Source organism: Marmota marmota, unplaced genomic scaffold, assembly GCF_001458135.2.
Source record: "Marmota marmota marmota unplaced genomic scaffold, marMar, whole genome shotgun sequence".
Classification (NCBI taxonomy): Eukaryota; Metazoa; Chordata; class Mammalia; order Rodentia; family Sciuridae; genus Marmota; species Marmota marmota.
This window is the reverse complement of record NW_025999942.1, coordinates 8,961,427-8,988,766: the sequence shown is the minus strand read 5'-3', so window position 1 is coordinate 8,988,766 and position 27,340 is coordinate 8,961,427.

The window sequence follows — 27,340 nt, the reverse complement described above, 5'->3', positions numbered from 1 at the left end:
CCCTGGCCTCCGCAGCTCTTCAGCCCGGTGCCCGGCCCCAGGGGCCCAAGCGGCTGCCGCCGCGGCTCTCTGTCCCCCTCCTCCGGAGCATGGGTCCCCTGGCAGGGGGGTGCAGAACGACCCCAGAGCAGGCTCTGCCCAAAGGTGCAGCGGCGAACAGGCCACCGAGACGCTCGAGGCTGCAGTCCAGCCTTCGGAGGACAGGGCTCGGCACGCAGCCCAGCTCCAACCTCTAGGTGCGGCTGCCGGACAGTGTATACAGAGCCATCAAGACAGCAAGCAGAAAGCAAATGGCGGCTCCCGCGGAGTGGATTTTCAGCACAGAAACCACAGCCCCGCCAACAATCCCAATCCACAAACTCTCCCTGTATAAAAAATATTCAAAAAAAAAAGAAAAAAAAGGCGGGGCGCACTGAGCTTTCTTTGCCTCGGGTACTTACAATCCACTGCTGATTACACATTCAGCTTCTCCACCCGGAGCGAAGCGAAAGAGGAAGCAGATGGCCAACTATGTCTTCTTAACAAATTGATTTTATTTTCTGAGAATAAATTGATTTTTTTGGCAGGATATAAGGAATGCAAACTTGTTGAATAATAATAATAACAATCTTACCTATGTTACTGTCTAAATAGAACTTTGGATATTACATTTTTCTGACAATTTATTCCAGTATGTTTTGAGCAATTTTAACAATATTGTGATAGAATGATATGATTCTATTATACAGTCAGAAATATTAGTAATATATGTTAAATGTATTACCAAAATATTCAGTTACACTAAATAAGTTTAACTCTTGAAATGTTTTGTTTCTTTGTTTGTTAGGCAGAAGTATTTTTAATAGATACTCATGATAAGTACAGCTGTCTGATGGTTAAAAAATAAGGAATAAAAATTTTGACAAGCTTTTGAAGCTCATAGCCTCTCTAACAGTGGTAGTTCAAAAAAAATCATAAGATATCATTGAAAAAGCTCATGAAGAAACTAAAGCCACACAGCACAGAAGTAATACATGACCATCTCTAATGTTAATGATCTTTAAAATTAATAAAATATAAAAATAATTTGAAATCTGAGGAACAAAAATAACTAAGTGAGTGTAATGAATTTTAGGTATCTATCAAGGTTCTAATATAAGAAGTAAAGAATAAAATAGAGAATTAATGCAACAGAGAGAGAATCAGAGAGGAAGAAACCTAATTCATAATGATATGCCAACCAATTGTACCCTGCCATAAACAATGAATTACATCTATTTTCTTGTACTGAAATTTATATTGTCACTTTCAATGATCCTTCAGAGATTAGAAAAAGCATATTACAAAATAATGTTGTCAGTGTGGTAGCACATGCCTATAATCCCAGCAGCTCAGGAGGCTAAGGCAGGAGGATCCTGAGTTCAAAGCCAGCCTCAGCAAAAGTGAGGCACTAAGCAACTCAATGAGACCTTGTCTCTAAATAAAATATGAAATAGGGCTGGGGTTGTAGCTCAGTGGCTGAGTGCCTCTAAATTCAACCCCCAGTACCAAAAAATAAAAATAAATAAACAAGAAATAATGTTAATAGAATGATGACTAGAGTATTTTCAGAATGAAAATACATAAATAAATTTATGTAAATTACACCTAAACAACCCATGGATTTGTAAAGTTGTGGAAAGGTAATTCATCTAAGTTTCTTTAGAATATTTAATAGAAAAAAGTTAAAAATTTTCATGCAAAGTCATCAGTGTTGCAGCTTGGCCCTTCTTCCCTACTGGGGTCTCTTTCTCAGTGAGCTACCTGTCAAGTGAAAGGAAGGCACACCAGGCTACCTCTGCCACAGCACAGCATCTGCACACAGCACTTGCTCAGAGCTGTTTGATGTGGAACAAGGAAAAGAAAGCTAGTGATCAGAAATCAATTCCACCTAAATTATCTTTCTTTGAGGAGTTTACAATGTCATTCCTACATTTTGTCAATGCAATGGCTCACTTACTTTCAAATGAAAGCTTTAAAGTAAGAATTTAGACTGGTATGTGAGAATGAAACTTTTCAAGCCCTTGAATCATTTCAAGTTATCATGATGTTTGAGCTCTACAGTCAACTGTTCTTCCTCATTGTGTATTTTTAATTTTATACAAAATTTGGCTATGCAAAATTATGTAAGTATGTTGACTTAGAAGCTAACTTGAGGCTTGTGTACAAATTTGGCCCAGAAGGTTTTTTGAGATACAATATGGCTGTTGGGTAAAACATGACAGGTAATCTCTCAAGACGTGACTGAAGTGGGATTTGTAGTTCTATAATTCTGCAGGGAAAGTAATGTAACAGCTGCGAAATAACGCGATTCTTAAATGGCATTTTTTACAAGTGGTAAGGATTTTTAATTGATGTATTTAGCAGGTATTAAACAGCTCTCTACACTCTTGTCCAGTGGGAAGTGCTTGTCATGTGCCCCATGCTGTTATCCCATATGGCAGAACTGCCCACATTCAAAACCCCTTCCATTCAAATCTGATCAAAATTCCTGACTAATTTAGACTTGCAATTGGAAGTGTTGTAAAGAAATGTGAGCAAAATATTATACCTGAGTTAAACTACCCCAACTCCTGCTCCTTTTCTCTAGTTTAAGTAGGCATGTAGGTATGTTCCCTTTCAAGGTCACAAAAATATGCATGCTTATAATGTTTTGTTATGTGTTAATTAAGATCAAATCCATTTAATTTTTAAGCTCTTGAAAAATTTGTTTTTTTAAATTAATAAATAATATATATTTACCATGTAAAACATGAAGTTTTGAAGTATATATTGCATTGTACTATGACTAAATCTAGCTAACTAGCACATATATTCTCTGCTGTTATTCAAAAGTCCTTGAAACATAATAGACAATTCACAATGAAAATGTTAGGAGCGATATAAACATTCCACCCTTACTTCGAGGAATCATTCTCAAAAAAATTAAATCATATATGTGAGAACAGTTTATAAATTCCAAAGTTTGATGCAATATAAAATATATTTGGCAGTAGTACTTTTATATCAGTTATGATGAATTGCCCCCAAAAGGAATTGACACAGTAGCAGGGGGATGCGATAGAAAGAGAACCCAGAATTTGAAGACAGACTATCTGAATTTAAATCCTTGATCTGAAGCTTAAGAGTGCAGTGTTTCACTTAACCTCTCTAAACTTCAGGATTCTCCTTAGGAAAGTAAGGATAATAGTGTTAATGAAAGGAGCCTTGCTATTCAGAGAAAATTCAATAAATCCCTTGAATAAACATCTTCTAAAATCTAAGGCATTTTGGTTACTTAATAAGTATTCCATGAATAAAGAGTTTGATAATTCTACATTAGGGTACAAATGTTAGTTGCTGCTATGATTATGTAGCAGAAATTAAAATGATCTTAGCATAAATGGAGAGCAATAAAAATAAACAAATAAAACCTTTCTGTTCCAAATCATAAGAACAGATAAAAACTCAACCTTCTTTAAACTGGTAATATGGTTTATTGAGTTATATTTGAACATTGCCACTGACCTGAATTAAGAAATTAAAATAGTGTTTTGTCAGATTTAGAGAAAAGAAGCATTTTTTTTTCTTTTCAAAATTTTCCCTGTGTGTGAAAGAAAGCAGATGGTAGAGCAGAGGGATGAGATAGTAGACAGATATTATCACATGCCTAGCACATAAATCAATGGTCTTTTAAAATCCAAGCTTAACTTCAGAATGACTGGATGAGATGCTGTATAAGTTATGGCATCTCATATGTAAACTATATTGTTGATAGAATAATCAGGTCGGTGTGGTTTTGCAAAAAGTATAATAGATAAATTATATGCAATATATAAATTATGGATATACTACCCAGGTAGTTAATATTGTGTGGAAGTTAATGAGATTCTGATTTAGAGGATTATGTATTTTTACCAATTAATCTTCATTTTGAGGACTGAGAAATCTTTACTGAACTTATGAAGGGAAAATTGCCTCTCGCTGCTGAATTTCACCCGTGCTTGACATTATAACATCTTGCCACTAGAGCTCATTGTTGCTCTTTCCATAGATTTCAAGGTTCAATTTCTTTTCTTTCTTTCTTTCTTCAGTGTGTTGGCTGACTGTAGTTGTCTCTGAAAAATACCACATTTAAAAAATATATTGTCATTTAAAAATAAATATATCCCACTATCTAGAATTTTCTTTAAAGAGTGTGGTAGAATGTCTAAATTATGTGGGTCTTTAGTGAAATAGTAGTACTTTATAGAAAATTAGCACATATATAAGAATGGCAAATAAATGTCCCTTTATTATACATATTATGCCATTTTTATCAAATTAGTTGAATGCTCACTTGTAAATATTCTCTGAGCTTGATCAATTTAATGAAAAATATGTAGGGAACTTGTCATATATAATGTGGACTGCTTGGAAATCATTTGCATTGCAAATTCTAAAAGCAAACAAAACAAAAACCATTAATACTTTCAATAAAAGTCACAAAAAATTAGAATGTCTTATTTCTAAGAACTATTTCCTAGACCAGTAGCACTTTAGAAGGCTTTTAATTCATCATCTTACATAAGCAATGATGATGTCCTGCCTTCCCCGACATACATATATTTCAAATCAAGACTTTGTTTCCTCTAAGTTGTATTTGGAAACAAATAAAAATATTTAGAACTACAGGAGAAAAAGATTTATAAAGAGGGGATTATAAATGATTTCCACTTTCTATTTTAATCTTGCTTCCCGCCGACAGGTCAATTCAGTGCCTTCTCTTGATAATCTTCCTAATCACCAAACCTCTTTGCAAAAATGTGCATGTTTCTTGCACATACAAACACACAGTTCAAGCTTTGTTCACAATGCATTTACGATTGCACACTTCATAATAAAATAGTACACTCTAAACTGGCTCTTCTAGGAGCTTTCCCCCATACCACTGCAAACAGCAGCCTGTGCCCTAAGTCAGTATGCTCCCATCTCTAAAGAATTGAGACTCTGCTTCTTTAACAACCAAAGCAAAATCTTTCTTTCTGCTCTACCCTCTGCTTCCCTGATTTTAAAATTGGAGCATTTCTACAAAATGAGCATTCTCTTTATAAATCCCCAGCTCTCAGGATAGTTAAATTGGTTGTGTACTCTTATAATATGCCAGACTATGAAAAGGAATTGGACTGAGAATTTAGGTTCATATTTCAATAACTGATATAGGTTACTTTCCTATTTTTTGCCTAGTTAATTTTATATGCTGAGAGAGTTCCCAGAGACACAGGCAAAGTACAGGATAGGAGAAAGAAGATGGACAATGTAATTTGAATGAGAAAGATGTACAGTGATACTTTTCCTTTCAAATTACCTGACAATTCAAGAGACATGGGTTATATATTAAGGAAAGAATGTAGTCCAAGACAGCATATGCCTGCCTGCCTGGGACTGTCTTAGATAAATGGACAGCTTTCTATACTATGGAAGCTAGATATTATATTCAAGATAAAGGGTTTGACTGACAGATCAGGATCCAAGAAATACCTGGCATATCAATATTTTCATGCAAATAAGGATACCCATTCTAAAGTCATTAGCTGAACTTTTCATTGGGGGTGGGCTTCTGTAACTAAAATCACGAGTACTGAAGAGCTTAACATTTTTAGAAAAATCCACTTGTCAGAGAATCTACACATTGAGAAAAATATAAACCAAACTTGAACAACCTGTCAATGAATATTGTTTAAATATTTGCTGTGAATTGCTTTATGAAAAATACAATCTCCTAAACCCTTTACTATATAACATATACAAAAGTTTTGCATTATAATGGGAGTGATATTATGTGACAAATTAAAAAAAATTGTTTATCAAATTAAAAAAAGTGGATGGTAGTATTCTGAGCTTTCTAATCATTTTCCTCTAATTTGTGTCTTGCACACCTTTATTTTGCTTATGTTTAAATAAACATGTACATTACTCAATAATCATATACATAAAATTAGTAACCAATATTTTAAAAGTAGCAGATTTAAAATAATCTGTACTATAGGAAACACTCTAGCTTTTAAAGTTTTTCATTTTTTCATTATGCTTTCTTCTTTTAAAGCCTCATACCCACTCCAGTGAAGTTGTAGTCAATATTTTGTAGTTTTTAACCTTTCAATTTTTTTAGAACTTCGTCAGTTTTGTTTGTGCCTTGAAGTATATTAAACACATAAAGTGATCAGTTACCAACATCAAATCAGACAATCTGGTGTGAGCATTATCTATGATACTCTACCAACCTTTACATCCTAGGACTAGGCTTGGGAACTGGTGACTAGAAATTGCTAGTCTCATTGGAAAAATTCTTCATAAAGGGGATTGATATCTATGTAAATATAGAGTGCACACTTATGCAAGAAACCATTAACCTTTAAGTCTAATCCAGCTTCTCCTGAGCACAATCGTTTACTTGGTTTTATAAGTTAACCTCAACTGAACCTTTATCTTGCAGGATTTGTAACAAACATTCACCTATAGAAATATTTATTTGGCTTTTAAAAACTTTGATATTTTTACCTTCAGATTATTTTCCCCCAGTTTAGTAATGTAAAAATGGATACTCTTACACAGGAAACATGCACAAAAAAATGAGTGGTGCCCCACTTTTCTTATGCAGAAAACACTAACTTATCCAGATTTTGCATAGAATCATTTTAAATATCTAGGTAAAAGTAGATCCAGAGAACTCTAATTTTAAATATGGTGATGAATTTCTAAATAAATCATGATCATTTTCTATATGATTTTATGCATGGCAATATGATTCATGTTTGTGTATATGAGTGTTTATGTTTAAATAAGAGTTGTGTAGTTATGTACTAATATTACCACATAAAAAACACAGACTATATACTGATAAGAATATTAGGTAGTAATCTCCATTCCTTGGCTGGAATAGAGATTGAGATGGAAGAATTTATTTTACAATATATTTTCAAATACTTCCATATGGAATATTTATTTTTTGTGTTTAAATGTCTAGGAGTGCAGTCATTTATTTTTCCATCTCAAATCATCTTTTCAGAAAATGTCCAACCAATTTCAAGTTATCATACTTCACATGCTGAATGTCCAAACCAAATGAACAGATACAATTATATATCCAAGTGATGTTTAGAGCCCTTGAATAAAATTTTTTAAAAATCTCACATATATCTAAAGCTACTTCAGACTTCTTTTTAAAAATGTTGATTTTCTCTTCCTTGTACTTTCTCTTCAAACAATTGAACTGTTTATTCAATTTACATGAGATGGTCAGAAACCCTGAGTAATGAATTTACTCAACTTCATATTCTTACCTCCAAATATCTAACCTTTAAAAAATCACTTTATTTGATCTTTTTTTCATCCTACTAACCATTTTCTAGCATGAACTACCATTTTTTTTTTGCCTACAGTTTTCTGCAGCAGTCTAAATTGTCTAGTCTTGAAAACTTCCACACATGAACAGGCATTTCAATGAAGAGGAAACCAGATGGCAAATAAGCACATGAAAAGATGTTAGACATTATCTAGCATCAGGAGATGTAAAATCTACCATGACATGTCACTAAACACCTATCAAAATGGCTAAATGAGATGTTGTGTAAACAATGAACACTGGCAAGGATGCAGAAAAATTGGACCACTCATGCATTACTGATGGGTATGTAAAATGGTACAGTCATTTTAAGAAAGCATTTTAGTGGTTTGTTCAAAAATCAATGTAACTAATATATGATCCAAAAATTGCACTCCTAGACATTTATCTAATGAGAAATGAAATCTAGCAGCAGGCTTGCCTTTCCTGGTCCTATTCAGAGTATCTAAAACATAGAAACTATCTAGATTCTTTTTTATAATGAATAAATGGTTAAAAAGACTATGGTACATCAATACCATGGAATACTATTCCACAATAAAAAGGAATAAACTCTTGATCCATATACGTATCTGGATGAATCTCCAGAGAATCCTGATGAGGGAGAAGGGCCAATCCCAGAAGGTTGCATACTTGTTTAATCTATTTATATAAAATGCTTTAAAAGACAAAAGAATTGAAATTGAAATCAGTGATTGTCAAAAGATTAATAACTTTGCAGGACAGAGAAGAAATGTGGAATAGCAAGTTGCTGTGATTATAAAAATGGGATTCTTGTGCTCATGAAACTGTTTTGTATCATCTGTTTGTTAGATGAATAGATATACTTCATAATACTAATTATACACACACAAATGAATGCAAGTAAAATTGGAGGAATCTGAAAAATATTGGTGAGAAGAGACTGTAAGGGACTGTTATAATTTGTACTGTTATAAACTGAGGTGTTTCCCAAAACTCCTGTTAATGCAGAAATATTCAGAGGTGAAATACCTAGATTGTGAGAGCTATAATCTAATTAATCCACCCTAGTTTAATTAGATTAATTGGGTGATAACTGTAGGCAGGTGGAAGCGTGCCCAGAGGAGGTGGATCACTGGGGCTGTGTAGTCCACAGGTTGTTCTTGTGGTCCTTTCTCTTTCTCTTCCTCTCTGCTTCCTGACCCTACCATGGGCTCAGGAGCTTTCCTCCACTGGGTCCCTCCTCCTTGATATTGTGCCTCACCTTGGGCCCAAAGCAATGAAGTCAGCCTTCTATGGACTAAAACCTCTTTAATAGTAAGCCCTGAATAAACTGTCTTCTTCTAAGCTGTTTTTGTTTGGTATTTTGGACACAGTAACAAAAAATACTGACTAAAACAGGGAGAGAAGTTCAAGTCAACTCTTTTGAAACTAAAGGCAGGAAAAATCTTTAAATACTAAAGTTAACTTATGAAAGAGTACTAGAAGAAGTTGGTGGGCAGGATGGTCAATGTAATTAGACCATCCTTGTTTGGATCCTACCCAAATTTGAAAAGTATCAAAGAGTTTGGGAAACAGGGACTCTCAATCTTTTATGATTGCATTTTGAAGGTCCCAAGATCCTCCAGAAAGACAGTCCTGTGCTATAGCAGATTCACATCTTAAAATGTCACAGAAATAATTTATGACTTCAGTTTTCTAAAGAGCAAATACTCTAAGAAAAGTGGGTGAGGAGTTCACAGTCAGGAAGAAGCATGTCTAAAGTTTAGTAACATGAAGGGGAATGTAAGGAATCTCTTTTTCACTTCCAGTGCTTTCTTCTCCTAGCAGTAGGTTTGCCTGCCTCATCCTACATCTTCTTTCTGTCACCTAGTAGAAATTTGTTTGGATCCATCATTCATACCTTCTCCCCAGACTGCCTTGATTACAACTCCTAGTAATAGCATGTATATTGTTGATAACCGGTTTTGTAGTTTTCTGGTTATATTGCACTCTACTGAATACAATGATATTCTTTTCATATAGCCAGTATGTGATTTGTTCTTCCATTCAGCCAATTCTATCAGGCATCTAAAATATGCCAGATATTCTAATTCTCTTCTTCATTACTATTTTTTTCCTCCAGAACCTCTTTCATAGTACTTATAAAATTTACATTTCAAAATGGAATGTTTTTTTAAAAAAATAAAAATGTTTATTAAAAAATAAAACTGTCTACTCCATTCAAGACATTCAACATAAAATTGAATTTCTTTTTCCTTCAAATCTGTTCCTTTTCCTCATTGTATATTGTTTTAGGTAACAATTCCACTTCTTTAACCAAAAGAACTGACAAGAACAATTGGAGGAGAAAAGTTCATTTCAAGTCTCATGGTTTCAGAAGTCTCAGTTGATAGATAGATGACTTCTTTACTCAGGGCCCAAGTTAAGGCAGGACATCATGGCAGAAAGTGGCTCAGGACATGGCACCAGGAAGTAGAGAGTGAGCCCTTCTCAAGAAAGACAGAATGCATACCCTGTTTTATTCAGTTTTTTTTTTTTTTTTTTTTTTTGCTGCTGTGAATAAGGATCTGAGCAGAACCATTTTAGGAGAAGAAAAGTTTATTTGAAGGCTCACGGTTTCAGAGATCTTAGTCCATGGGCAACTGGCTCCATTCCTGCAGGCTCAAGGTGAGGCTGATCATTATTGCAGTAGAGTATGGAGAGGGCAGCAGCTCACTTGATGACTAGGAAGCAGAGAGAGAGTTCTCCACTTGCCAGATACAAATATATACAGTAAAGCCAAGCCCCCAATTCCCACCTCCTCCAGCTCCACCCTACTACTTCAATACCACTCAGTTAATCCCTATCAGGAGATTAATTCATTGATTGGGTTAAGAACTCTCACAGCCCAGTAATTTCTCCTCTGAACCTTCTTGTATTGTTAAAAAGTTAAGATAGAGGAACAAATGCAGACTATCTCCTTACTTTAAAATTAGAAACAGAATTGAAGGGGGAATTATCCATGCTTTCTCCCTGGCATGCCCCAGATTACTTACTGTAAAACTTAAATGAAAAAGGTCAGATGCAACATATTATAGTCATCTAATTAAGAGTCTCAATCATCTTAAGTTAGTAAAATTGTGAGGAGAAGTCAGGTTTAAAAATCACAGGAGGGCCAGGGTTGTGGTTCAGTGGTAGAGTGTTCACCTAGCACGTGCAAGGCCCTGGGTTCCATCCTCAGCACCATATAAAAAATAAATAAATAAAATAAAAATCACAGGAAAAAAAACCTTGAAAGGACTTAAATAAAAAAATTTTTTTCTATCATTATGCTGTATGAAATTGCAGTTCAGATTATATTTCATGTAATTTGTGAAGAAAATAGAATAGAGCTTACATAATGCATTTTGTAATAATATTCACAATAGATGAATAAAACTAGAAATTTTGGGTTAATTCTGTGTCTCTTGTCTGAATAATGGCTAAATTACACTTGTGCTTTTAACTAGTATCATTTTATACAGAAAGTCAATTGTGGCCAAATGGCATAGAGAAGTGAACAGACAATTTGTCAATTCATTGACTCAATTTCATATCAATATAATCACTTTGAGTTTTAGTTTCAGGACATATTATTTATACTCACCAAATTAACCAATTTAAAGATATATCTCCATTTTGTGAACATAACTTGGAAATGAATATAAGCTTACAAGTCATTTAAAAATTTTGCTTTGTCTCAAATGTCTATGTTTCTATCTTCATAACTGACAAAAGAGAAAGGAATTACCATATAATTTTGCTTATTGGTATTTGATATGTAATATTAAAAATTAGTCTAATATTCTCTGATGATGCTCTTAGAATTGGAATGAGGAGACTTTAGCAGACAAGGAAACAAAATTGTCTCTTATTTGCAAAAAGAAAAAACATTGTGATTTTTCATTCTACTTTATTATTTCCTAGAACACAGGGCATTTGTGTGTGAAAAAGTGTGAATTTACAGTTTTTTCTTTCTTTTTTTTTGGGGGGGGGTGGGGAGTATTGGGGATTGAACTTAGGGGCACAGGATCACTGAGCCATATCTCCAGCCCTATTTTGTATTTTTATTCAGAGACAGGGTCTCACTGAGTTGCTCAGTTCCTCACTTTTGTTGAGGTTAGCTTTAAACTTAGGATCCTCCTTGCCTCAGCCTCCCATGCCCCTGGGATTACAGGAATGTGCCATCACACCCCAGTAGAAATCACACTTTTTCTAAATAAACAATTATCTTCTTAAAATTAAAATTGAATTCATGTATTGAAAAGGATATTGAATGATTTATCATAGAAAGATTAAAATACAAGAATTTTTAAGGATAAAAATATTTCAATCAGAAATTCCACCTCATACAGAGAACATCATATTTAAGCAATTATTTGCTTCCCCACATCATCTTTTACTTGCTACACTTTTTTTTTTCTTAACGCGTACTAAATTACTTGCTGTTTTTCAATAAATACTTAAATGTTTCAGGAATGTAGAAAATAATGAAAATAATGAATGCATAAGTATAATTAAAAATTTTTTAAAGAATACAGTGTTATTCAAATGAGATAGAAATGTGGTTCTGGACACAGAGCCATGACAAACACCCCCACCCCAACCCACAAAAGAATAAAATAAAATAAAAATCAAGAAGTGCTTGTATGTGCAATATCTAACAAAGCCTGCAGTGGAGCTAAATGCTTATGTTAGAAAAGCATGTATTCTGCACCTTGATTCTACAAGGTTCATTCCTTCATTATTCTCCAAATTGGTAACTTTGAAAAGAATGGTTCCTCTACCTCTGTATTGTTTTTNAAAAGCATGCAGTGGAGGAAGGATAGCATATCTGTATTGTTTTAATAAGAATCAAATGCTTTCAAGACTGCTGAGAACTGGAGCCTCTGTGGAGCCATCCTTTAGCATTCTAGCTAATATTGAGCTTTACTAATTCTGGATCCCTGAAGCACAGGGTGTAAAGTGTGAGCTACAAATATAGTAAAGTGCTTTTCTGTTTTCGTTCCCTTATACCTTTATTTTATATTGGACATTTTTAAAAAATATTTTTTAGTTGTCAATGGACTTTATTTTATTTATTTATATGCAGTGCTGAGAATCAAGCCCAGTGCTTCATAGGTGCTAGGCAAGCACTCGACCACTGAGCTACAATCCCAGACCTATTGGACATTTAAAAAAAAAAAAAAAAAACACCATTTGCTTTGCCTTCTTTGCTAAGTTATAATTTCCTGATTGCACTGATTGCACATTATTTTACATTTCCCTGAGGATTTGAAGTGCCTGATCTTCACTATCATATCAATCAATTACACTTTTTCCACATCCTGACTTGATCTTTTCCATCCATTTATGCATAGGCTTGTGTTCTATTCTCTGTATTACATCTTGAGCACAAAGAGTGCAAGGACTTTGTCTTTCTTGACCTCAAGTTTCTCATCTCCTGGAACTGTTTTTGACTGAGTAGACCGTTAAATATTTGTTGAAAGCATGAATGGTCAGAGTTCTGATTACATAGTAACTTAACACTTACTGATTAACTTGAACAAGTTCTTAGAAATGAATATTCTGATCATCCTCTCACCCTGAATGAAGTACTGGAAAGTGATCCAAAAAAGCATGTCCTGGTCACCTCAGTGACAGGCAAATCACTGATCTCCTCTTAGCTTCTGTTTTCTTTTTTTCTGAAGTAAATATAATAAAATTGTATATTATTTACTCATTATCTTGAATGCTAGCTATGTGGAAATATTTTTATCAGTTTTATAAGTGACTATACACTATAGCCATATAATACTATGATATTGGAACCTGTGCTCACTGAATGTTTCTCCCAGATTGATTCTTTTCAGATATTTATCAGATGTTAATAATTAGACTCCATGTATAAATAAAATATGGTTATTATCTAGAAGTTTATAAAGGTAATGTATGTACATGTGAAAATGTCAGCCACACATTTGAAGTTAAAATCAGTATTTGCTTTCTGTCTATAGATGGCAGCAATGTGCTAAATCTTACATAACTCTAACAAACTGAAAAAGTTATCTGTATAATAAATACCATGTTCTCTTAATAGTACATGAAAATTATTTAAGAGGAACTATAGCATCAATAGAATATGAACAAAAATATTTTTTAAAAATCCCCTGCTGCCAGTCTCAGTCCTTTATTCAGTGAACTAAAGGGTTTCTTCAGTTTGCCCAGCATGGGAGTCTTTGTCATTTTAACTGGATGTCACAATAGATACTGATAAAAATAAAACTCTTTTAAGATAATAGCAATTCAAAACAATACCAAGAAAATGCCCTGTCTTTCAGTAGTGGCTATTAAAAATGGATTAATACATGCATGCAGTTCTCTTTTATTTGTTTAAAAAATTAAAATGACTGGAAAGCACTTACATACAGAAACCTTTTATAAGGAAAGAATGGGAGAAAGTAAAGAAAGGAGATTTCAGGATTTAGACACAGAAGACAAAGCAAACCAAGAGAAATGGACCCATGGGAGACAAGAAAAGCTACAAGATGAGATTGAACCGGAGAGAAATATAATAAATCTAAACAATGCCTCACATTGCCTATCAGAGTACAAAACATATTTTGACCAGCTATTGAATTTTCTGTCCATAAAATTCCTTATCACGTGTTGAATCATATTGGTTCATTTTTGTTTTGCTTTTTATATTAAGAGTTTGTTATGAATACTTTGGAAAATTATACCTATGTGGAGAATGCAGTTGTGTAACAGAAAGATATTTTCATTTTAAACCATGAGAAATAATAGCAATGAAAAATCCCACTGCTATACAACATCTACAATCTGAAAGTCATCTTGGTATTGGAAATACTTTAGCAGTTAATTTAAATTATTTGGAGAGAAGCATACATACATCTAAAAAATAACAGAAAAAGAGAGAAGAGATACCACCCAACTGTCCAAAATAACGAAACAAGGATGAAGCCCATGGAAAGGAAATTTGGTTACGGCACCTCACAAGGTTCAAAGCAAATTTCCAAAATAACTTGCAGATGTGGGATTTATTCATATCAGGGGTAGGTCTTTTAGGACTGGCTTAGTTAGCTCTTTAACTCTAAAACCCCCTAAGTCCTGTAAATCCTCCAGGGCCTACTATCTACTTATATTGGATATCCTGCATTTCTACTCAATAAAAACTACCTTATTATTTAACGACTTGACTTTGGAGTCTTTGAAGACTACATTCTGTTCTGCTGGAAGTAAATTAAAACATATTGCTTTCCTTTTGCCATAGTTCCTAATTCCAACCTTCATTTTCCATCTCATCATCCCACAAGCTATCGTATTCTTGAGCTTTCCTGAATGAATATATTTTCACTGATCCAGCAGTGCAGGTGAAGAAATTGTTCTCCCTCCTTCATAATTTGTTTTCTTGTTATTTAACTTATTTTGAAACTCTTTTCTGGTACAAAAAAGAAAGAAAATCATGTTATCAGCTCCATGTGTTTATCATTATTCAATATTATGGAAAATAAAATAGTGTCAGATTTTACATTGTCCTCCAAGACAAAATAAAAGTAACAGGCTCAAGAAAATATTTAGAGCATTTCAAAAGTACTAGGACTAAAATATCAAGATGTCTATTGATCATTAATTTTGACTTTTAAATTTATAATATTTTCAAATACATCTGCAAATTAAATGTACCAAAAACATTCTCATTACTAGTTCTTGAAGAAGTGATGATTATAGTGATTATTTTTTGGAAACCACTATGTATTTTTGAGAAATAATTTTCTGAAAAGTAAAACCTTAAAAAACTATTGAACACAATAATCAGGTGAATAAAAATCTAAGTATGTGTATCATACATACTTAGTTACATAGGAAATTATTTTCAAAAATGTATTTCATTGGGGATATTTATTCTTATTTGAAGTCCTGTTGATATTTCAAGATGGAAAATAATTAAGTTTTACTAATATAACCAACATAAAATTTTAGTACAATTTTGTGATTGCCCTTTGTCACTTTAAAAGAAAATTGGAAATGTGAAGCTTTATACATATTAGGAAAATACAAAATTATTTCAAAGTAATTCTTAAAGCTAGTTTCATAATTTTCTAGGGCTGATCTTTGTTAAAATCAAAATCACCAATTCGAATGACAAAATGTGCTTTCTGAGTGAATTGTTAATCATTAAATACTCAATAGCAAAGATACCTAATGGAAATTATTTCTGAGGCAACGATGTCCAGGTAATTCAGCCTCTGAATATAAGTGCTTATTTTATCACCCTATTAGATGAGAAAATAATCTCTCCTGTGTAATGAATAGTAAGGTGTACTGAAAAGAAGGTGCTGTGGTATATATAACTAAATGTCCTTGTACTAGAGCTAATGTATGGATCAGCCTGCAAATACAATGATTGCACAAATGTTTAAATGTCTTCTTTCCATTAACAGAAATGATGAAGCCCCCAGAAAGCTAAGTGATTGAATGGGGGGGACGTGGAAGTGGGGAAGAAGAGAGTCTAATCTAAAATGCACAGTGTGTACTACTGCATATCTCAAAAAGCTGTTATAGGGACAACAAAATAGAAACTGTGAGTTGTACAGGGTGCTTTTCAAAAGACAGTGTGGTTGAAATTAAAGTGCCAAGAATCAGCCACATGATATGTGGTACACCTTCACAGGAGGAAAAAATGGAGGAGGTATCCTAGCATAAAAAAAGTCATCAAAGCAGTATGAGGTATTAAAAATTGCTAATTAAAATCATATAAAATTATAGTTCATATGGTACTGTCTTTGAAAATTTAGGTGTAGGCTATGGTCGCTTTTGAAAATATCTAATAGTTACCAATAGAAGCTGAAATATTCTGATCCTAAAATAAAGATCTATTTCTGCATTCTCATTTCTATTTACTTACATAAGTGCTGCAATTCCACCAAGAAAAATATACTTACATAAAATATACTTGTATCATAAAGCCACAATATTGTACCTTTCAAATTTATTTTAATATATATACTTTGGCATTTTCTACAAGAAATCATCTTGCATTACAAATGCTTTCATTGCTCATTGTCCTTGTAGTACCTGGTTATTATATTAAATTTAATAGTAATTAGTAAATACTTATAGGGAAGTTAATTTGTTATTTTTCCCTAAAAACAAAGCCTGTCCTACCCATACTGTATGATCAAAAGACATGTAACAGAGATTCCGTTTTTCCTAATTTCAGCATCCATATCCCTTCCTACATTTATACATCAATTAAATCTGTTACTGGTTTCAAAACAAAAATCTATCAACAGATCAAGAGTTTTATTGTTGTCACAACCTCTTAAGACTTTTTGAGCATATTCATTTTGGCCATAACAACAATCTAATACCTCAAGTCTTTTTTGTACAAATAGTTTGAAATGGGGTTTGAGTCTTTTTATTATTTTCTCTCCATTCTACTTAATCTTCATTCTATGAGAAAACATTTACATTTGGGAACAAGAATGATGAAGAATATCAAATTCAATGAAGCTAATAATCAGCAATCGCTCCAATAATTGGAACTTCCCTTTGGATATTCGTGTGTTTAGAAGATTCATTCTTTCCTTAAGTTTGAACGGGTGGCATTTAACACAAGTGACACCATTTTGGTTTGGCCTTGTCTTTTAGGGCCTACTACTGGAACTCAGTCCAAAACAATGGAGCTACAAATTTTGTTTTAACAATTGACAAAAAAGGCAGACACTGGAATTTGCCTAAAGCAGTCCTGTCAAGGCTTATTAACAGAGGAAAGAGAAGCTGAGTAGTTTCAGAAAGTAGGAAAATTTTGTCAGACAAAAAATGTTGGTCAGAGAATTCCAACATAGGGTATAGAAGAGGCCCTGGCATTTGAGACATTCATGAAAAATTCAGCATGAATGGATCACAGGGAAAATGAGAGGGCTTTGGCAGAGATGAAGTTATATAGATAGGTTGGAACTAGAGTTGTAAAACCTGCTGTGCCAGGGGAGGGAAGGAGGCCAAATAATTAATATTAAAATTACCCAAATTAAAAAAAATACCAAAAATAAGATATTTTCCATGCATTAGTTTTCTGAAATAGCACATAGTTAAGTATTAGTCAAATGTATATTATTTTGAATTTAGGTAATTCAACAAACTCATTATGTAACTGAGAATATTGAGATATTCATAGAAGTAATGTATTCTCCAAAGATATTGTTACCTTTGAAAGAACTTGGACAAGAACTCAGGTCTGATAACTCTATAATTTCTCCATCATGATGTGAATTCTGACTGTTCTGACATAGGCTGAAATAGATGTATTTTCATGCAAATATAAACAAGAGTAAAGAGATATAGATATAGGCTGAAATAATGAAATATGATATTTTCACTGTCTCAGAATTATTAATTTTAGTTTGCCCTGAAGAGCAAGTTGTTCTAGTTGTTCAAAGCCTTATCCTTGTCTGTTTTTTCACTGTTGGTTTACAGAAAAACTAAACAATCATGTTTCAAGGCAGTTTCCTGTCTCCTGTCAGGAAAGCAAAAAGATAGTGCATCCTTAACATGTAATTCTCTCAATAGATTTTTGGAGCTCTAACTGCAGCTTCTGTGTAATACAGCATGTATCTCATGGACTTCTGTGGATCAATCACAAAAGAAGCCTATAACATAATCTCTGTTTTCTAGACCTGTATCTTCCAGTAGATGCTGAGAGGGGAGGTTGGTTAATTTGATTAGTTCACTAATTGGTTTCCTCAAAGTTAGATTCCTACCCTTCTAAAGGGACTGGGAGATAGGTGCTCTATCATTCCTGGTGATTATATTCCAAAGAGATAGTTTCCAAGACCTAGGGAAAGATGTTCCTAGGTTGAAAAAAAAATGATGCTAAGTTGGCATAAGATTTATATCTCAAGGGATATTGATAGAATTTAAAACTGTAAATTTTTAAAAGTAGCTGCTCTAAGAAAACAAAACACATAGGCATTTTATCAGGAAGAAACATCCAAAAAGGCTAGTGAGATAGTCACAGTGGTTCATCAGAGTGAAGCAGCTTTCAGATGCTGTTCCACTGAGATCCACTTCAGCTGTAAGGCTAGGCAAGCCTAGGGGAATATTTGGGCTTGAGTTACTATGGTTCTGTGGCCCTTCTTGCATTGAACTTCAAGTAAAATGGAAAGAATAATTGAATACCATTTCTATACATTTTGTGAACATGAAGCAAACCTATTGAACACTCCCAGAAATATCTGGGGAAAGAAGTCTAATGAAACATTTAGTTCTTACCATTTCAATGTGATGTGGGTTTGAAGATTGTGTGACCTCAGAAACGGATATTTTTCATGTATGTGTACCAAAACAATGTGTATGGCCCTTAATGAGTTAAACAGCATTGTAAGATCAATTATTCAACTCTATGGCATTCAAAGAAAATGAAGGATCTGTGTTGTTCTATAATTGATTTTATACTTCACAAGCATAAAGAGGGACAATGGAAATCAAATTAGATGCAGTTGATAATCTACATTTGCTCCAATGATTGAAACTTCCCTTTGGATATTCAAGTGTTTGGAATATTTCACTCTTTCAGAATTTCTCTTCTTTGTTGTGAAAATGACAGATAGCAAGGATAATTATGGCTCCTGAGAGTTAATGTGGGTTGTTTCTTTAAACTACTAGATAACCATGATCAGCAGCTAGTCCACCAGGGAGTATGCTTTCCTTACCTTCTTCAATAAGGCACTGATCCTTTCACTCTAGTGTTGAAGTTCCTAAACAATACCTGTCACCACAACTTTACTTTCTAGAGAAGCCTGTGAACGTCTTAGCATTTATTCGTGGGTAATTCTGTCCATCTGCTCTCCTCCAGTACTAAGTTCCATCCCATCCCATCAATCCGATGCTTTATTGAGATGAAGGCTAGAATTACCTGTTGAATTTCACAGCCATGGTAAAACAAGTTTCAAAATCATTGTGGAATGCAATTTACTGATAAGGTGATTATGTTTGTTTGCATTTGGTTACAGCTAGGAAACTTAAATACATAAGTGAACATAGAAAAAAAGGTGTACATTTGCCAAAATAAATGTCTTTTTAAGAGTAATAATGATATTAATATTTTAAAATGTGTTTGATCATAGCTAATTTACTTAAGAAAATATGAAAGACAAACAACCACTATGGATTGCAGTTTACTACTAATTGATTTTCTTAGACTTAAAAGAAGTAAAATAAAATAGTTATATTGAGCTTATTCTCTATATGTATAGGTACCAAAGGTTTATATGGGTATTACAGTGAAAATGAACACAACTACTACAATAAGCCATTTGCAAAGATCCTATGATATAATTCTTACAACAATTATGAGGTAGCTTTGATTCTTTCCATCATTTTTTAGATAAACTAGGATCACCAGAAAATTAAACTACTAAAGGTCTTGCAGGTAACAAGTAAGATAGGTGGCATATAATACTAGGCATTTTGATTTTTCAACTTATCAATATAATATTTATTTTTCATTCTATTTCTTTTTAATTCAAACATACAATGATGAATAAAAATTTCAAACTTTACAAAATTACATTCATTTTTATATAAAACTATATTTAATTTTATATAAAATTACATTCATTTTTTTAAATATTAAGGATTGAACCAGGGTGTTTTGATTGCTATGCAATTGCCCTAACACTGAGCCCCAGCACTATGTTCATCTTAATTATAAAGATATTGAATTTGAAAAATAATCAAAATAATTAGCAGCTAGGTTGCAAAATTTTGTTTATACCACTATGAAAAATTGCCTAAATAAATAAATAAATAATTGCCTAAATGGAAATCAAATTAGATGCAGTTGATAATCTACATTTGCTCCAATGATCGAAACTTCCCTTTGGATATTCAAGTGTTTGGAATATTTCACTCTTTCAGAATTTCTCTTCTTTGTTGTGAAAATGACAGATAGCAAGGGTAATTATGGCTCCTGAGAGTTAGTGTGGGTTGTTTCTTTAAACTACTAGATGACCATGATCTGTCATGTATTTTTCTCAAACAAAAAATTTCCTGAGACAAAAATGGCTAAATTTAAAGTAAATGAAATAAGGTGTTCATGGATATCCAGTCAGTGAAATGTAGTGGTAAGGTAGAAAAAGTCAATAAACATCTCAAAGCAGTAAACACATGGAGGTTTTTTTTTTTTTTTTTTTTTTTTTGGCAGCACAGCTTTAATATATGACTCATAAAATATTTTTCACATTTTATTATGTTCTTGCACTTTTTCATAAACTGAGGTGGCTTAAATAATTTCATTACTTAAACATAAATTTATTTTAAGGCCAGAGAAAACCATAGTTGTCTTGCATATATTGAATCTGTAACAAGATAATTTAGGAAAGCTGTATATGTTGGTCTAAAGTAACTTAATTTTTTTTTCTTAATCTATTTAAAAAATGTATAATATCCAATGATCTTTTTAACTTGGTGCTATGAAACCTGGCAGAAGTAAGTTCTTGTTTCTCCAAAGCATGGATTTTTTTTTTTTAAATAATTGAGCAGTTGGAATTGTGGCCAAGAAATGACAATGAAATGCATCCAATTATGATTCTAATGACACATATACTATTGCATTAGCTTAGTGTACATAACTCATAAATCTAAGGGCCTAATGTTATGGCCTCTTAGCAGGTTGACATTTCCCTCATTTTGAAATCCTCTATGAACATGAAAAACTCACCTAATGGCTAGGTTTCAGGAAAATATGATGCAGCCTAACCTAGAATACCAGCCTCATATTTTAAAAATCATATTGGTCCTTTTGACATCTGCTAAATTAAATGTTTTATTGTTTGAAAGATCGTTTCATTTAGCCATTGAAAACCAGGGTAACTCAAGTCTTTGGATATTTAGAAAATAGTCTTAAATATGCAACAGTATAGTAACGATAACAGTTTATTGCAACCATTTAATTAAGAATAACAGCTTTTTCAAACTCTAGAATCCAATCCAAACATAAATGCATGGGATTTGATAACTAGAGAATTGTCTTTGAAAGGAAGGATGACATGATAGCTAATGCATGCACATGGAAACTAATTAGATTTTTTAGCTAATGAATCCCCATTTAAATAAATGTGATTCAATAAATAATGGATCCCCATGGAAATGAATAGAATTGGATGACTAACACACCCCACTGAAATAAATGTGATTCGATAGTTATCGCATCCTCATAAATGTGTTAGATTGAATCCCATTCATTTTAATTGCAATAAATTAAAATGGCTTTTGTTCGTGGCCTTTTGGCTAAGATCAAATGCTTTGTCCTCTATTTGAGGACTATATTCTACTCAAGCAGGCAACCTAGGCTTACTGATTGAATAGACCCCTTCCATCTCTAACTACATGATGTATAAGCTACATATGCTGTTCATTCCAGTAGGAATGAATCACTACTAAAATCCATTTATTTCAGCGGGGCATTTGTTGCAAATCAGACTCCATTAATTTCAATGAAGAATTTTTAGTCTATTACAAGTAAAACCATGCAAATATTATATTTAAATTCTACTAGGTTCAAGAAAAAAATCACTAGTATATTTACATATCACAAATCAAATTTTAATGCATGTCTTTCACTGTATGTCACTTAAAATCAAGGAACTGTTTTTAATAATAAAAAAGCAACAGTAAATATACCTTGTAGATAAATTTGTAACTGACATGTGGACTTTGAAAACAAATTGTGAAAAGCAGAATTTTGAACAGGAGATATACAATTATAAAACAATAGTAATCCACTCTGGAAAAATATTCATAGTATTTACAATATTTATATTACTTATCCTCATATTTTCCCATTTAATTGTGTGGTTTTTGGTGTCAAAGATTACCATTTATCTGTACATCCCAAAATTTTACAGCTGAAGTAATGGGAAAATTATGATTAAAATCTATTTTAAGTGTACAACCAGAGATATGAAAAATTGTGCTCTATATGTTTAATGTGAATTGTAATGCATTCTGTTGTTATATATAACAAATCAAATTTTTTAAAAAAATTCATTTTAACCTACAGCTTCCTAGTATTTTGATTGTATGATAAGATTAATAAAGAAGACCAAAAAAAAAAAGAACAGTGTGGCTAATTTAAGAGAGTAAAATATATTATTCATATAATGGGCTGAAAAATGTAGTAATGGTAGTTATTTCATCTAATCTGCACACATAAACATACACAGAGACTTTTCATAAGCTTCAAAAGAATTATTTTGTCATAATCTTGAGTGAAGAGGTATAATGTACCTTGAAAAAGTTGACTTTGAATAAACAGTTTCCTGAAGCCTTAGGGAATCCAAATCCTCTTTATCTTCAATTTCTACCTTTTCAAAATTGATTTCATGATAAAATTTCCATTTATTTAAAATAAACGTGACCTCAATAATACTTTTGGTATTATTAATGCACATATAAACATTGCCAATAAAAAGGAAGCCATACATGGGAAATATTTCATACAACACAAAGTTTGCTGTTATTAGATACATATTTTAAGGTACTTTGATAATTGAAATAGAAAAGCAATAGTTCTTTCTATAAGCAAAATTTCAAAAGCATTAAAAATAAGCTAGGGATTTTAAGCATGCTTAGTATATTCACTCCTATTGGCTTCTCAATGATTTTAAAGACAAATCCCAACTTTAAAGCTAATGCAATAGTATATTGTGGGAGACCAACCTTGTATGTGATTGAGTCACACTCCCTGGCTGGGTGCTGAGATGCTCAGTCGCAGAAATGTGGCAGAGCTTTCCTCACCCTTCTTGAGTTCAAGGGTCGATGCCTTGTTCATGGGTGTGTCTTGCTATAGCCCCATGGTTGAAGCTACACTCACCTGTTCCTTTGTAATATAATCCCTTGCCCTGTTTAGGATAGAATCTTCCATGGAAGTGCCTTATGTGTGTCCCCTTCTCTTACTGTGCCCTTGGGTATGTCCTACCCAAGTGTCAGTCAACCTGCTGACAGTGGACATCATGAAGATACTCAGCCCCCTGAAACCTGACCCCTTGCCTCGTTTGAATAGCTTCTCCTCAATAAAAAGGGGTCAATGCTTGCTCTTGCTCTCTCTCTTCCTGCAGACCCTTAAGGTCAGAGGAGCCATCACAGCGAACCCAAAGAAAAAGATATTTGTGTCTCTTGTGTGGTTATTTTGCGCAGCCCAGTTAGCCCAGTTCAACTGGAGTGACCCTTGAGCCTTTTAGTCACAAGAACAGAAACCCAGCAGTATATGTGTCATTAGAATCATAATTGGATAAACACATTATATTTTAAAGTAGGCAATTTTTCTTGCATGGTAAGATTTACCAAAAAATATAAATGTGGAGAAATTGTCTCATATTTTTGTACTTAAATCTGTTTGATGGCTCTTAATTTCAACTGAATGCTATGAAATTTTCAAATATGACACATTCAAGAATCTTCAACATTTTTATTAGCCATGAAAAATATACTGCACATTTAGAGATGAGAAACAGAATAGAGGTGGGGATTCTCTTATAAGGATAAGAAAGTACAGTAACTGGATAATATCTTTAATGAAATTTTCTCGCTAGAGTTGGAAGGAAGATTGTTAACCATACTAACAGCATTTTTCAAAAGTAGTATAATGAGAATTGTTATATGTATTACATTGAGATAATCATAGCAATACTCAACTGAAACCTCTTAGGAAGACCAATTGAGTAATATTCTACACAACAGATTGTGTAGCAATATTTAATCATTTAATGCTTTGATGATAGTGATAATGAAACACATAGATAAAAAGGAATAAGATGGAAAGCTTCCAAGGTTTTTTGTTGTTGTTGTTGTTATTGGTTAGTTATGCTTTCAAAAAAAGGCAGCATACCTTAACTGTGGGAACAGAACTTGGATTGAAATTCATAGATTCAGGTTTGCCACTTAAACTTATTTGTTACTCTGAATGGACAGCTACCCTCAGATCATAATTCATTTATCTGTAAAAGAGAAATAATGATAATACATACCTCAGAGCATCATTGGGAAGTTAAATCAACTTAATGTTTGTAAGACACTTAGAACGGTACCTGATAAACAGTCGGCACTCCATAAGTGTTAAATCTATTTTTAAAAGGACATTGCAACTAATGAAGGGTTACAGTGGAATTCTTCGAAAATTAATTTTTCTTTAACTAAAATAAATTATATTTGATTGAATGTCAAAAATCATACCAACTAGAACAAGGCTCATTTGTCTATTTAAGTAAGATACTGGAGATTTATGCTGTATTTTGCCTCTTGCACATAGCAAAAGAGTGCTCTTAAATCCTAAACTATGCAGAATTTAAATTGATCAAATTCATTGACTGATCAACATGCTGGGTAGATAATGTATAATATTAATAATCAGATAAGTAATGCATTCTAGGGAAAGCTAGAAGAAGATACAGTTTATGAGAAAGATAATTCCAAAGTAGAACAGAAATTCCTCTATCATTTTGTAATGTCTTTGTCATCTTAACCATTCCTCATCTCTCAAGAATATTTTGTTGCTATACAGCTGAGGGCTGAAATTCTTTGTGTTGAGATATTTTTATTGTCCATTGCTAGCTAGCAATGGCTAACATAGATTCATGCTCTCTATGGTTTGTGATTTAACTTCAGTGAGTTATGTGAGGAATAGTTAGACCAACGATATACATATGGTACTGTCATTTTGGGAAATGATGGACACTGGAAAAGGGGCCAGTAAATGGAAACACACCAGTTGGTACTTTGGTTTTGATAACATCATTTAGTTTAAAGTGGAAAATTGTTATTTCACACTAGAGGGGATTTCTGATTTTAATTTGGCCTTCCCAAAAAGGTGAGAAGCTTCATTAAAGATATCCCTCTGTTCATTAATTAATTGATAAGCAGTTGTAATAAAGTGCTTAGAGGATTGGTTGTCATTAGGAATTTCTCTAGAGGCAACATTTCAGTAAGAACAAACTATCAACTAAGGAATATTCTAAACCAGTGTTTAATATGCACAAAGAGTAAGGCCAGAGGAAGTTTATATTTCTCTGAAGCTAAGGGAAATACGTTTTAAAACTGAAGATAATTTGATATTTAAAGTGTGATTCCCTTGAATTTTATAAATGGTTTAACAGTGCACAAGCGATATTGGCAACAGTTCTTACAGAAGTATTTATATTAAATATCTATACATAATTTTATTTATACTTACTAATAATGGGAAGGAAGTAGATATTTCAAAATAGTAACTGGTGAAGTAAATAGTAACTTTACTTTCCTTTTTTTCTGTGTTTTCCCTTTTTTTGTGTTTTTGTTATCTCTTTGATATCTAGCAAAAGATATTCTATTGCTCTCCTTCATATATTTCTGACCCACACCTGCACTTCTTTCCCCATATACCCACACAACTTATTAATTGTTACAGAATGTGATATAATTTTTTTCAAAATCTATTTACATTCTCAAAGACCAGTTGTCTTTGACCCATGGAGAAAGTCAATGAGTGCAATAGGATTTAGGATGTAGTGACTGTCACAAATATTGCAGGACTGGATTCTGGAATGGCAGAGTGAAGAGAAAAATGGTCTCTCTTCCCAACAAACAAAATTGATTAAAAAAAGTATTTAAAGCTTTTGAAAATTGTTTAGGCATATAGAGAAAATGGCAAAGCATTCATTCATGATATTCTTCTAAACTTAAATAAGAAGAGCAAGAGTCTATGGTATTGGAGGCTTGATCAGCTCCCTATATTCAACCATCTTGTAATTTGGAACCTATCACTGACTCTATACTCCAGATGAGTGTCATCAAGAAGGACGGATTTCCCTCCTTCCAGGTCCAGATTGGGGCCACAGTTTGACTTCAGATGGAGCAGGATGCTGGTGTGTTTTATGTCCCTCAGCCCTACGTGACAGAAGCACTATTCAGGGCAGACATGACATGATTGGAGTTGCCTTCCACTACCTACTCCTCATTGTTGAGTGCTGAGCTAAATTCTATGCCAGATATAACACTTCTGGTACATGGCACCAGAGTAACACTCATATCCCAGCTGGCATGTTTAGTGGAAGTTTGGACCGGAAAGGGCAAGCCATGAAGACAAAAAACCACCCTCCCCAGATTCGATTATGTAACTCTGGAAGAAGGCTTGCAATCTCTACCCCAGCTGTGGTGATGTAGTACAGAAGTTCTGACCAGAGATACGAAGCTATAAGGACTAAGAGTGCCACTACTCTGAAGAATTTGGTTGCATTTGTATGAAGTGTTTCACAATTAAAATCACTGTTCAAATCTATGAAGAAAAATAGAGGGCATTTTTAGTTCCTTGATACAGTAGCTACAGGTGAAAGGGCAGAGCAATAATAAGTTTAACAGAAATAATTAGAAAACAAAATAGGCAATAGGAGCCATCCTGAGATCACAATCACCGTTTTTTACTAGAAAGGCTGTGAATAAGAACCTGGCAGCATGCTCTCAGGAATAAGCAGAACTAGTCATGGGAAGTATGTGAAAATGTTGCACACACTGCATGTAGGTCAATAAACATGGGGTACAATGTCCTAGGTGATCAAACAAAATCTCTGACCAAACTGGATAAATTTAAGCTTCTTTCATAAAGGAGAAATTCTCTAGAAGCCATATTTAAAAATAAAATATCATGAATCCGTGGATATCTGGGAGATTAAGTGCCTTTCCAAAGCTACAACTCCTTCCTTTACCATTCAATTTCCCTTCTCTCTCTCTTTCCCTCCCCCCTCTCATCCCTGTTTAGTGGTGATTTTCTTCTCATGCTCTTCCTCTCTATTCTGTTCTTATTTGCTCTCCTTATATCAAAGAAGACATTACAAAATTACATATAAGAGGAAGTGAGGGGAAAGGGGAAAAAAACAAGAGAGAAAAATGAATTACAGCAGATGGGGAAGGGAGAGAAGATGGGAAGGGAGGGGAGGGGAGGGG